We start from the raw sequence: 12,869 nt of genomic DNA on the forward strand, positions 1-12,869 counted from the left end.
CCAGAAACACGCCCCCCCCAACAAGCCCCAACCAGCTGCACCTGGATCCCAACCCACTCCCCCCAGCATCTGGAACCCCCCACTGAGCTCCCCACACCCAGATCCCCCTGTTGAGCTCTATTCTCCCCCACATCCAGACCCCCCACCCCCCGCTGAGCCCCAACCACCTTCACCTGGATCCCCCTGCAGAGTCCTATTACCATTGCATCCAGAACCCCCCAACAAGCCCCTGTGCATCCAGATACCCCTGCACCTGGATTCCTCACTGAGCTGCCCACAACCAGATTTCCCCACACAGAATCCTCTCAACCCGCCCCTCCACCCCCCACACTAAGCCCCTCCATACTTGGATCCTGGTGCACCTGTCACGGAAGGACAGAGCCCTGTTTTGTTTCTGGGTCAGGCCCAGTCCTTGCGCTGTGTCAGGGTTGGACACAGCCTCACTGCTGAGTCCGTGTCTCAGGGAGGAGCTACACCGTGCTCTTCCACCTCTGTGCAGTGAGTGGCTTGTGCTCCCCAATGCCATGCTGGAGCTTCCACATTTATTTGATAAATAACCTTTGCAGAATGTTGCAGACTTTTAAAATATTGTGTGCAGAATTTTTAATGTTTTGGCACAGAATGCTCTCAGGAGGAATGTAGTTGCTACCCTTGGCTGGAGTGCTGCATTTCAACTCCATTCATATAATTACTTTGGGATTAGGCTGCTGAGCTCTGCCCAGGCTAATTCTTCAAGAATATGAAAGGATGGGTCATTGTTGGGCCTTTGTCCTCTCCAAAAAGTCATACTTTTGGTAAGATATCTTGTAGGCTGAAATTTCTCAACCTTGTTCTCAGGCTGAGAGTTATTTTTGTTTTTTTTCTTTGTAGTGGTAATGACAAAATCTGGTTCAGCCACAAGCCCTATTTTATTAACTTTTTGACCCTTTTTTTCACTTAAAGTATTTTTAAGTTAAAACCACATTGTCTAATGTTCCTGTCCAAGCTTTATTACAGTTTGACAATAAATAATGTATCTGATCCTATGACCTTTGTAGTAGTTATTCACACAAGTAGTCCCATTAACAACATTAGATCTATTCCAGTGAGTAATGATTGAGGGATAAAGCCTTTTTATAGGATTATCCAAAATTCTATTCTATATTGGTTTTTACATCCTCCTCATCACTGTAGTCTCTGAGCATCTTCTAGTAGTGCATTAGGCAACATAATTAACATCTGTCACATGTTGTCTGTTCTTTCTATCATTCTCCCCGCAGTGGGACTATTGTGTATATAATGGAGTGTTTTGTTTTGCTAGGGTTCTGTTTTCAGGGATTTTTCTTTTTAATGTGCACTCTACTCTGTGTTTTTCTTAGAGAAGGCAAGGTAAAGGAGTGTGCCTTGCACTTTGATCTGAAGGTAGTGAGGTTTGTAATGGTCCTTAGGTCTTGTGGGAGGAATGATAGTAACTGGGCCTACAAAATTTACCCTAATCATAATCTCAACTGTAAAAAGTGACTGAAAGTTCATAAAATGTCATACACAAAAAAAATGGGAAAAGGTGTAAAAGGAAGGCAGAAAAACTGAATTAGTCTAAACCAAAAGGCCTGCTGATATAATTCAAGGACCATGTTAAGACCATGCCTGATGTACAAGAGAAGTGTGGGACCGGAAATCAGTGAACCAAAACTAATGTCTCAGAAATGAGGCCTGATTGGTGGACAAGATAAGGTGGGGACTGTTCCACCCATCATTTCCTTTTAGGGTCATCAAAAAGAGATTTTGTCTGGGAAAAGTGGCTACTGTGATGTTGACAGACTGAAAGACAAGAAAAGGGGAAGGAATGAGCCTCAACATCCATGTCTGCCACCCCCACTGTTTCTTGAGACCCCGCACCTAATCCTGAGAGATGTCCTAAGCAGACTGGGCAAGAGAGGGGGAGCCAGATGCCATTGTCAACTCCACCAGCTTAGGGTAAATTCCAAACACCACCTGGGATGTAAGACTCTGTCACCTTGCCCCCACCCAGTGTGTCATTTTCCTTCACCATCTTATTTCTTCTCTTTCCTGTCTTTCTCCTTTTGCCTTCTGTCTAATAAGAGTCTGGCTTAGCTGGCGAAGACCAGGGCTTAAATTCAGTCAGAGCTATCTGGAGCAGAGCTCTGGTAAATATTTTCAAACCTGGAGGGCTGAAGCCCTGGCGCCCTGGCGTGTCCCCTCCCTGCCCTGCCCCCCAGCCCCGCATGGGGTAGAAGCGCCAAGTCCTGGGGCTACGGGAAATACTCTGTGAGCATTTAATCCCTAGCCAAGACTGTATATTGTGCAACAACTGCTGTAAGCCTGTGAATAGGAAGAGGTAGCTAAATGTAATGCCCTAAACAGCCTGACACTGGTACAAGTTTGCCAGGTCTTGGAGTAGCAGATAAGGCCATCTGCTGTGCCCATGGTTTTTCAGCAGTAGGGTTGCAAGTGAGAGACAACACAAGAGACAGAAGCTGCATTTTCTATCTTTGCTGTTCTTTTCTTTCCCCTTTTGTGTGTTTGTCTTGCTTTGTCTAATAGAAAATGGGATCAGACTTCAACAACAGCAATAACAGCTGTAGCCCATCTCAACTAACTTCCTCTCTTTTCCCTAAAAAAGGACAGTTAATACCATCTCTAATACCATCAAAGAGACTGTCAGATGGGTATTTCCTTACAACTACTCTCTCCAGCTAGAGGGAAAGGGAATAGGGGATATTGTTAAAAATAAAGCCTTACTTAATACTTTTCATTTCAAATGCTTTAACTATTTTTCATTGCCCCCCTGTATTTTTAATAAGATTTTAATCATGTGTTTGACATGGTACTAAGCAGGATGCGGTCTCTGTATACCAAACCCCAATCCTTGTTTAAAACTGTTTTTAATTTTGGACAGTTTCAGGGTCACGTTAACACCTTTGACTCTTTGGGCCAAACTAGTCTATGTAAATGAATTCAAGAGTCCATTCCATAGTCTTGGACCAGCCCCCAAGAAAGCAGTGTCTCCTGCACAGAAAAGCTGTACATGTTTGGTAGAAAGTTCCATTGTGTGTGAATAGCAGAGCTGTCAACTACTGCCTTCATCCTGGAGTTGTAGGTGATCTTTAATATATCCTGAGCCCCAGCCATGTTGCACCTTGACAATAAGAACGAAGACCTTAAACTTGGGCCAATGTTCTACGGAAAGTCAGTGCAGAGAGCGGAGAACAATTCTGATGTGCTTCTGGCAGACCATGTTAATACAGTGTGCTGTACTAATTGGAATTTCCCATGGGCTGGTGGCTTTATGGCCAGGTGTATTACATTAATGCAGTCCAGATGGGAGGTGAAAAAAGCTGGTGTATTTGAGCCTGCAATCATTCACCAGGATGGGACTGAATCTCTTAGGTAACTGGAAATGATAAAAAATTACTTACAGATGCTGCTATGTGCAAGATTAGAATGAGAAAGGAATGCTATAGACTGAAATACCCATTTGTGAGTGTGTACCTTTAAACAAAGGAGACTACACTGTGGCTGTAAACTCTAAAGACATTTTCCTCTGCCTACCTTCTGTCTTGCTCTGGTTTTCTAGTGGGCTGCTGTCCATATATAATTATATATATTATGTATTTATATGTAGGTGTATATATTACCTAACTCTTGATAATTGTTAATTGTTTTTTCTGGTTCCATCTATTTAGGTTTTCATTGGTACCAAACCCTCCTCCCCCCACCCCCAAAAAAACAAAAACAAAAATAAAAACCCATGCAAGTCAGAAAATATACAAATAGATAAGATCAATTATTTCACTTATGGAGGGCAATCTCTTTAAAACTGGTCAAATTGTATTTTCCAAACACAGTGTTTGGTAAATGTTGGCTTTTGGGGGCTTGTGAAAGATTTGGAAACATTTCCATTTTCTGTGACTCAACTTGGGATTTAAAACTATTTAATTATTATAACCAGTGAATAACTGGCAGACTGTGGAACATCAGAATTACCATACTGGAACAGACCATTGGTCCGTCTTGTCCAGTATCCTGTCTCTGACAAAGGCAAGTACCAGATGCTTGAGAGGAAGGTGCAAGAAATCCCATATGGCACAATTGTGGAATAACCAGTCCATAGGGAATTTTCTTTTTTAGTCCCATCAGTTTTAGTAGTTGGCTTATGGCTTGAAGCATGAAACATAGGGGTTTAATATTCCTTTACAAAAAAAAAAAAGAACATATATCTGATCAACTTATCTGTGGATGTTCTCATTATCCATATAGATGACTAAACGTTTTAAGAATCCTACTAAGCTCCTAGATTCAGTATCTTGTCCCTCCAAGATATACAGATGTTAGTATTCAATATTCAAGCCTCAAAATTACTTATCCAAGTCATTCTAATCTATACTGTTTCTATTCTATATAAGTTTGTATATCAAACTCATTATTATAATATCTGAGCACCTTCCAGTAGTGAATTAAGTAACTTGATTATGCATGTGTCATGTGTTGTTTGTTCTCTCATCTTCTCCCCAGAGGGAGAAATTTGTAGAGTGGAGTGTCTTGTTTTGGTAGGTTGTGGGATTTTTGTTTGTTTGTATCAAGTATCAGAGGGGTAGCCGTGCTAGTCTGGATCTGTAAAAGTGGCAAAGAGTCCTGTGACACCTTATAGAGTAACAGATGTATTGAAGCATAAGCTTTCGTGGGTGAATACATGTCGACATGCATCCAACGAAGTGGGTATTCACCCATGAAAGCTTATGCTCCAATACGTCTGTTAGTCTATAAGGTGCCACAGGACTCTTTGCCTGTTTGTGGGTTTTCTTAAATATACCTGTTGCTATGTGTATATACTAGAGATGGCAAAGTCAAAGAAATATGTCTTCCAAGTGGAGCACAAAGTACTGAGGTTTGTGATAGTCCTTAGTTCCTGGGGAAGCTCATTCCACAGTCTCAGACTGCCCCCGGAGGATGTTCTGTCTCCTGCACAGACAAGCTTTACAATTATTGTTGAGGTTCCAGTGTGCCAGAGGAGCGAAGTTGTCGACCATGGTCTTCGTCCCAGAGCTTTAAACAGCCTTTTAAGTAACCTGGGCCCAGTCCATGGAGTGCTTTGAAGCTAAGGACTGAGACCTTGAACTTGATTCAAAATTCAGTGTAGAAAATGGAGGTGTATTGTGTTCAGAGTGGCCTATGTTGCTGAGGAGATGCACTTCAGCATTTTGTACTAGTTTGAGTGTCCTAAGTACTGAAGGTTTTTTACCCAGGTTTGTCACATTACTGTAATCCAGCCAAAAGGTGACAAAGGAATGGGCAAGTGAGGCCAGATCTTCATCTGCCAGGAAGCAGAGTTTCCTAGCCAACCAAAGACAGTAGAAAGCATTATTTGTGATCACTGTAACGTGAAAGCTCAGCATCAGTGAAGAATCCAAGAGTACTTCTAGACTACAGCCTAAATTGACCAATTGTGGAGTTGAACCTTCAATCAAAGGAGATTGCACCATGGTTGCAAACTCCTAAAAATATTTTTCTCTGCCCAGGAGCATCACTCCTGTTTTGCTCAGGTTCAGCTTCAACCAGCTGTTCTTCATTCAGGAGTGGATCACATTCAAGCACTGGCCATCTTGGTGTTGTATGTAGTGAAAGGTAGATAGAGCTGTGTATCATCTGCATATTGGTAACACCTGAGTCCATGTCATTTGACCAGTTCATAGTGGTTGTATGTAGAGTTTGAAAAGGACCAGAGAAAGAACTGATCAGTGTGGAATGCCACAGATGAGGGGTATAATGGTAGAAGTGCAATTTCCCATCACTATTCTTTGGGTGTGTCCCCTCAAGAAGGTCTCACACCATTTTAGCACAATATCCTGGACTCCTGACACCTCTCTCAGGTGAGACAGCAGTATTTCATGGCCAATAGTGTCAAATGCTCCAGAGATGTCCAGGATGATGAGAATGGATGGCTGTCCTCTATCCATTGACACAAGGAATTCATAGATTCATAGATATTTAGGTCAGAAGGGACCATTATGATCATCTAGTCTGACCTCCTGCACAACGCAGGCCACAGAATTTCACCGCACGATTCATCCATCAATGTCAGTAAAGCAGTTTCAGTTTGGTGTCCTTGCCTAAATTCATATTCTGCCCAGTCTAGGGTGTTGGCTCGGTTACATGTGCTTGGCAAAGGGCCCCCTGTCCTTTGCAAACAACTCTTGTCTTAGACCTGACAAACTATGTAAACAGGGGAGTTTGAGTGGGAGTTCTGTTGGAGGAGAAGGTATTTGTATGTGTGTGTCTTTGTATTGGTATTTATAGAGGCTTGTAGGGGCAGTGTGCTGGGAGAGAAGCTGAGCTCTGATTAGGGTGCGGGGCTCTGACTAGGGGTCCTATAAAGGTAGCCAACCAGTCAGGCAGCGGCACAGACAGCTGCAGCAGCACAAGAACCAGCAAACAGAGCTGTAAACAGGGGAGTTTGAAAGGGGAGTTTAGGGGGAAGACTAAGAGCCAGGCAAAGGAACAGACAGGCTAGTGAAGTGAGTGTGTGGTGTTCTGGTAGTGTTTTCATGCTCGTTGGGGGGTTGTTTTCCTGTGGGTGGGTGGTTTGGTTTGGTTTGTGTTTTCCAGACTAACAGGACTTAGGTGAGAAGGCTATAACAGACATAGAGGCAGCAGTGGTAGTGACCCAAGTAGTGGAAGACACAATGAAGATGACTGGATGTAGAAGCTGTGGCATGTACATGATCCTGGAGGGGGTACCTGAAAAGAATTTCGTCTGCATGAAGTGCCGCCTGATGGAAGAGAAGATCCTAGGATTGGAAATACAAGTGGAGACTCTGGCTGAGTTAAAAGGGGGTTCGAGCAGATGATGGCACAAAGACATGAGGAGGCTGAAGGGAAAAGCTCAGACCTGCAGATGGAAGCAGGACCGAAGAACTCCAAGGGGATACTGCTGGGTGAGGAAAGTGGACAGTGGAAGCATGTGACTAAGAGAACCAGGCACAGGAAAAGACGGGGCAGTGAAGGAGAAATAGAACTCAGGAACAGGTTTGCGGAGTTGGAAAATGAAGAAGGGGCACAGCAGGTGGTCACTGAAGGTGAGAGGGCAAGGAAAAAGAGAAGAGCAGATAGTCCTATTGGAAGAGGGCAAGAGTCAATGGCGATAACAACACCAAATATGAGCCCCAGGATGGGTTGCAGACGATTGCAAGGGACAATAGGAATCTAGAGGACTTGCGGCCAGATGGAACAGGGGATAGACTGGAGAATCACACCATTGCCAGGAAAAGGCAGCTCTACGTCATTGGGGACCCATTGCTGAGAACAATAGACAGGCATGTAACAAGAACTGATCCAGAGAACAGAAGGTTGTGCTGTCTGCTGGGTGCTAAGATACGGGATGTGGACCTGAGGCTGAAGAGGATCCTAATGGGAGCGGGAAAGAATCCATTGATTATCCTTCAGGTGGGAACAAATGATACGGCTAGATTCTCGCTGGAACTTATCAAGGGAAACTATGTCAGGCTGGGGAAGATGCTAAAGGAAATCAAGGCTCAGGTGAACTTCAGTGGGATTCTGCCTGTTCCTAGAGAAGGGCAACAAAGGTGTGACAAGATTATGATGCTCAACAGATGGCTCAGGCAGTGGTGCTATAAGGAGGGCTTTGGGATGTATAGTCACTGGGAAGCATTCATGGACAGAGGACTGTTCTCTCGGGATGGACTTCACCTGAGTAAGGAGGGAAATAGACTTCTAGGATGGAGGATGGCACAACTGGGAATTCGGGGGAGATGGTTTTGAGATGTCCAGGTAATCTCCACGCCAGTTATTCTCTTTGAGAGGGAAGAAAATTAAGTAAGAAAGGATACAGCTGTGGGTAGGAGAATGGATATAAGGCAGAAGGGAAGTGTACATAGCAATCTAATAGGTAATATTGGTGGTAGAATGTCTGTACCCAATCGGGTAAAGAATGTGAGCGAAGCCAAACGGCAAAAATTAAGATGTTTGTACACTAATGCGAGAAGCCTAGGTAACAAAATGGAGGACCTAGAGCTATTGGTGCAGGAAGTGAAACCAGATGTTATAGGGATAACAGAAACATGGTGGAATAGTAGTCATGACTGGAGTATGGGTATTGAAGGGTATGTGCAGTTTAGGAAAGACCAAAATAAAGGCAAAGGTGGTGGAGTAGCACTGTATATCAATGATGAGGTAGACTGTAAAGAAATAAGAAATGATGGAATGGATAAGAGAGTCTGTCTGAGCAAAAATCACATTGGGGAAGAAAGCTACTAGAGTCTGCCCTGGGATAGTGCTTGGGCTGTACTATAGACCACCAGGATCTGATGTGGATATGGATAGAGACCTCTTTAATGTTTTTAAAGAAGTAAATACTAATGGGAATTGTGTGATCATGGGAGACCTTAACTTCCCAGATATAGATTGAAGGACAAGTGCTAGTAATAATAATAGGGCTCAGATTTTCCTGGATACGATTGCTGGTGGATTCCTTCACCAAGTAGTTGCTGAACCAACTAGAGGGGATGCCATTTTAGATTTGGTTTTGGTGAGTCATGAGGACCTCATAGAAGAAATGATTGTAGGGGACAACCTTGGTTCGAGTGATCATGAGCTAATTCAGTTCAAACTAAATGGAAGGATAAACAAAAATAGATCTGTGACTAGGGTTTTTGATTTCAAAAAAGCTAACTTTAAAAAACTAAGGAAATTAGTTTGGAAGTGGATTGGACTGAAAAACGTGAGGATCTGAAGGCGGAGGAGGCCTGGAATTACTTCAAGTCAAAGTTGCAGAAACTGCATCCCAAGAAATGGGAAAAAATTCATAGGCAGGAATTGTAGACCAAGCTGGATGAACAAGCATCTCACTGATTAAGAAAAAGCAGAAAGCCTACAAGAAGTGGAAGATGGGAGGCATTAGCAAGGAAAGCTACTTTACTGAGGTCAGAACTTGTAGGGATAAAGTGAAAAAGGCCAAAAGCCATGTAGAGTTGGACCTTGCAAAGGGAATTAAAACCAATAGTAAAAGGTTCTATAGCCATATAAATAAGAAGAAAACAAAGAAAGAAGAAGTGGGACCACTTAACACTGAGGATGGAGTGAAGGTTAAGGATAATCTAGGCATGGCCTAATATCTAAACAAATACTTTGCCTCAGTCTTTAACTAGGCTAATGAGGAGCTTAGGGATAACGGTAGGATGACAAATGGGAATGAGGATATGGAGGTAGATATTACCACATCTGAGGTAGAAGCCAAACTCGAACAGCTTAATGGGACTAAATTGGAGCGGGGGGAGGGCCCGGATAATCTTCATCCAAGAATATTAAAGGAACTGGCACATGAAATTGCAAGCCTGTTAGCAAGAATTTTTAATCAATCTGTAAACTCAGGGGTTGTACCGTATGACTGGAGAATTGCTAACATAGTTCCTATTTTTAAGAAAGGGAAAAAAAGCGATCCAGGTAATTACAGGCCTGTTAGTTTGACATCTGTAGTATGCAAGGTTTTGGAAAATATTTTGAAGGAGAAAGTAGTTAAGGACATTGAGGTCAGTGGTAATTGGGACAAAATACAACATGGCTTTACAAAAGGTAGATCATGTCAAACCAACCTGATCTCCTTCTTTGAGAGGGTAACAGATTTTTTAGACAAAGGGAACGCAGTGGTTCTAATTTACCTCGATTTCAGTAAGTCATTTGATATGGTTCCACATGGAGAATTATTAGCTAAATTGGAAAAGATGGGAATCAATATGAAAATTGAAAGGTGGATAAGGAACTGGTTAAAGGGGAGACTACAGTGGGTCACACAGAAAGGTGAACTTTCAGACTGTAAGGAGGTTACTAGTGGAGTACCTCAGGGATTGGTTTTGGGACCAATCTTATTTAATCTTTTTATTACTAACCTTGGCACAAAAAGCGGGAATGTGCTAATAAAGTTTATGGATGACACAAAACTGGGAGGTATTGCCAATACAGAGAAGGACTGGGATATCATACAGGAAGATCTGGATGACCCTGTAAACTGGAGTAATAGTAATAGGATGAAATTTAATAGTGAAAAGTGCAAGGTCATTCATTTAGGGATTAATAACAAGAATTTCTGTTATAAACTCGGGACACATCACCTGGAAGTAACAAAGGAGGAGAAGGACCTCAGAATATTGTTTGATCACAGGATGACTATGAGCCGCCAATGTGACATGGCCATGAAAAAAGCTAATGCGGTCTTGGGATGCATCAAGTGAGGTATTTCCAGTAGAGATAAGGAGGTGTTAGTACCATTATGCAAGGCATTGGTGAGACCTCATCTGGAATATTGTGTGCAGTTCTGGTCTCCCTTGTTTAAGAAGGATAAATTCAAACTGGAACAGGTACAGAGAAGGGCTACTAGGATGATCCGAGGAATGGAAAACCTGTCTTATGAAAGAAGATTCAATGAGCTTGGTTTGTTTAGCCTAACTAAAAGACAGCTGAGAGGAGATATGATTGCTATCTATAAATATATCAGAGGGATAAATACCAGGGAGGGAGGAGAATTATTTAAGCTCAGTACCAATGTGGACACAAGAACAAATGGGTGTAAACTGGCCATCAGGAAGTTTAGACTTGAAATTAGATGAAGGTTTCTAACCATCAGAGGAGTGAAGTTCTGGAACAGCCTTCCAAGGGAAGCAGTGGGGGCAAAAGACATATCTGGCTTCAAGACAAAGCTTGATAAGTTTATGGAGGAGATGATATGATGGGATAGCCTAATTTTGGCAATTCATTGATCTTCAACTACTAGCAGTAGATATGTCATGGGATGGGATCTGAGTTACTACAGAGAATTCTTTCCTGGGTGTCTGGCTGGTGAGTCTTGCCCACATGCTCAGGGTTCAGCTGATCGCCATATTTGGGGTCAGGAAGGAATTTTTCCCCAGGGCAGATTGGCAGAGGCCCTGAGGGGTTTTCACCTTCCTCTGCAGTGTGGGGCATGGGTCACTTGCTGGAGGATTCTCTGCACCTTGAAGTCTTTAAACAACGATTTGAGGACTTCAATAGCTCAGACATAAGTTAAGGGTTTGTTACAGGAGTTGGTGGGTGCGATTCCGTGGCCTGCGTTGTACAGGAGGTCAGACTAGATGATCATAATGGTCCCTTCTGACCTTAAAGTCTATGATTCTATGATACTCCAAACCCGTCTTGCAGGGTATTTATCCATAAGTGGTAACAAGTAAGGTATCTACAGAAAGCTGTAATTTATCAAGACTCAATCATGTCAAGGTGTGTGTAGTGGTAATATTTATGGAATAATGTAACTATGCTGAAAGTGTGCTTTATAGTCTTGGGTGTAAAAGTTAGTCACCAGGGGATATTGTGACTCAGTGATGGCCCATTCAAGCAGGAGGGAGTTATCACCCCTCTCTGATTAGCCAGTGATATAATGGAAGGCTCAATGGTGATTCATTAGATTGTGTTCTTTCCTCTGATTTAGTAGTGGCTCATTGCCCCCAGAGCAATCTTTTGGATAACAGTTTGTTATCAGGTAACTCAGGGGTGACAGATGAGAGGAAGGATGACTAGTGGCTAGAGAACTAGACTTGGACTTGTGAAACTTGAGTTCAAGTCCTTGTTCCATCACAGATTTCCTGTGTGACCTTTGCCAAGTCACTTAGACTCTCTGTTCCTCAGTTCCCCATGTGTAAAATAGGGATAATAGTACTGCCCTACCTCACAGGGGTATTGAGAAGATAAATTACATGAAAGATTGTGAGGTGCACAAATTGAATAGTAATGGGGACCATATAAGCATCTAAGATGGATAGATACTGATGGTGCCTTGTTCCAGATGTAAAGCAAAAGTGAAGTCTGCTTCTTGAGCAGCAGTTATAAAAAAAAATGCTTGGCACTTCTTTCAAGAGTAGGGTTGTCAGCCCCAGGTAGATGGTCATTTGGGTAATTATCATAGAATCATAGAATATCAGGGTTGGAAGGGACTTCAGGAGGTCATCTAGTCCAACCCCCTGCTCAAAAGCAGGACCAATCCCCAATTAAATCATCCCAGCCAGGGCTTTGTCAAGCCTGACCTTAAAAACTTCTAAGGAAGGAAATTCTACCACCTCCCTAGGTAACGCATTCCAGTGTTTCACCACCCTCCTAGTGAAAAAGTTTTTCCTAATATCCAACCTAAACCTCCCCCACTTCAACTTGAGACCATTACTCCTTGTGCTGTCCTCTTCTACCACTGAGAATAGTCTAGAACCATCTTCTCTGGAACCACCTCTCAGGTAGCTGAAAGCAGCTGTCAAATCCCCCCTCATTCTTCTCTTCTGCAGACTAAACAATCCCAGTTCCCTCAGCCTCTCCCCATAACTCATGTGTTCCAGACCCCTAATCATTTTTGTTGCCCTTCGCTGGACTCTCTCCAATTTATCCACATCCTTCTTGTAGTGTGGGGCCCAAAACTGGACACAGTACTCCAGATGAGGCCTCACCAATGTCGAATAGAGGGGGAAGATCACGTCCCTCGATCTGCTCGCTATGCCCCTACTTATACATCCCAAAATGCCATTGGCCTTCTTGGCAACAAGGGCACACTGCTGACTCATATCCAGCTTCTTGTCCACTGTCACCCCTAGGTCCTTTTCCGCAGAACTGCTGCCTAGCCATTCGGTCCCTAGTCTGTAGCTGTGCATTGGGTTCTTCCGTCCTAAGTGCAGGACCCTGCACTTATCCTTATTGAACCTCATCAGATTTCTTTTGGCCCAATGCTCCAATTTGTCTAGGTCCCTCTGTATCCTATCCCTGCCCTCCAGTGTATCTACCACTCCTCCCAGTTTAGTATCATCCGCAAATTTGCTGAGAGTGCAATCCACACCATCCTCCAGATC

This window comes from Lepidochelys olivacea (genome assembly GCF_965140295.1).
Source record: "Lepidochelys olivacea isolate rLepOli2 genome assembly, chromosome: 6".
In the NCBI taxonomy this organism is placed as follows: domain Eukaryota; kingdom Metazoa; phylum Chordata; order Testudines; family Cheloniidae; genus Lepidochelys; species Lepidochelys olivacea.